At 33.8% G+C, this 1,831-nt stretch overlaps 1 pseudogene; it reads right to left on the bottom strand.

The window, feature by feature from the left end:
* Positions 1-407: 407 nt before the first annotated feature.
* On the bottom strand, positions 408-1,517 carry LOC109680576 (arylamine N-acetyltransferase 2-like; annotated as a pseudogene).
* Positions 1,518-1,831: the final 314 nt, after the last annotated feature.

The raw sequence follows: 1,831 nt of genomic DNA, 5'->3' as shown, positions 1-1,831 counted from the left end.
AAAATCCATATATTGAAAATCTTACCTAGTCTTACTACCCTGGAATATGACTGTATTTGGAGATATGATCCCAAGACAACCAAATCATCACTGGAACACTTTTTTTAATGATTAAATTTGAAAATTTTTATATATTTCTTTATGTTTCATTTAATCATGTAATCTGACAATTTTATAGGAGAAATGATTTGATATCTAGGATTTACTTCAAAGTAATGTCAAAAAATAGAGGATGAGACATGACATTATTTGATCATTAATGGACAGATGATAATTACACAAATATCCATTATTCTATGTATTATCTACTTTTGCATACATTTGAGTTTTTTTATAATAAAAGATGAAGTACTTGTGGTAACCTTAAAGATGATTTTTGTTCCTCACTCTAAATGGTAAAATACTAATTACCATATTGTTTTCTGTACTTCTTCTATTTCTTCTTCCTTCAGAGTCTTAAACTCTACAAGATCTGTATTTTCTTTATAACTGATTCTCCTGTAAGTGAGGATGGAATGCACTAAACCATGAACTCCTTATGGGATCTGCAAGGAACAAAATGATGTGTCTTTCAGCACAGATGTTGGAGATGTCTGAAAGTATGTATTCAGACTCAAAATATTCAGTTGTTCAAGGCTCAATAGTAAAGGAGAAGAGTTTTCAGTATTCTTTTTGAGCAATTCATAATTAACACACTCTTATTTGGAACATACTGCTCTCTTCTGATTTGGCCTGGGTACCAGGTTCCTTTCTCATCTGTCAGTTGGAAGATACAAGACAGCTGAGGCTGATCCTTCCCCAAAATTAATTTCAGAGGCTCCCACATCCAGTTGGAACAGACTATTTGGTTGTTTGTAACCAATACTGCATCTCATTCTTCTTGGTTGCATTCCACCCTAAATAGTACAAGTGGCATTTTGTGAGCATGGAATTGAATATATGCTGGGTGGAATTTAATGAAAATATTTTTTCTCTATACTATTTTCTCAACTTCCAGTAAAAAAAACAACTTCCTGTGTATTCAACAGTAAACAAATGAATTCATGTAGCCTCCACCATATAGTTTTTGCCACTGTTGGTCTCCTTTAGTAGAAGGTGAATCATGGTACTGCCTTAATTGCTGGTTGGAGGGATATAAACACATCCTCCCTACAATGTGGCCTCAAAATCTACTGTGGTCAGAACCCAATAAAGATGATTGATCTGGAGACACACCCACTCTGCTTTTTTCTCACAACATGATCAAAAACGGCCTCTAGAGCCAACTCCATGGTTTCTCTACAATGGAGGCTCAAGATTTCAAAGGGGGCAGCTTGGATCTGTTGATGAAGAATGTCAGTTAATGCTTCCATGTCCAATTTGTTCCTAGAGTTTTTTCTCTCTTTTTTTTTTTTCAGTATTAGGGGTTGAACAAAAGTCTCATGCTTTCTACGCAAGTGCTCTACTACTGGAGCCACTCTATCAGCCCTTCCTAGATTCTTATAACCAATTCTTTCAAAATACGTTCCCATGTCCATGGTTCCCTAAGGCAAGCAAAACAAAACAAAATAAATATGCTACTACATTGCATTTGAACTTCTTGGGTCAGGCTAGTTAGAGGTATAATGTGCTTAAAATATGTAACTATAAACATTGATTTTAAATCTCTGTATTAATTATTTTACTCTTCTTTATGAGTTACTGTTACATGTATTTCACTTTATGTTTCAGTGATGATTTCTTCTGTTTCTAGTATCAGAAATTAGAAAATTAGATTAAACGATGAACCAAATAATAAGATGTAGTTTTAGATGTGATTTTCTTGGTAATGAATGGAAAAGAAATTCTGATT

Source organism: Castor canadensis, chromosome 14 (genome assembly GCF_047511655.1).
Source record: "Castor canadensis chromosome 14, mCasCan1.hap1v2, whole genome shotgun sequence".
In the NCBI taxonomy this organism is placed as follows: Eukaryota; Metazoa; Chordata; class Mammalia; order Rodentia; family Castoridae; genus Castor; species Castor canadensis.
Note: the sequence above shows the minus strand (reverse complement) of the source record. Positions and strands in the feature narration are given on the sequence as shown.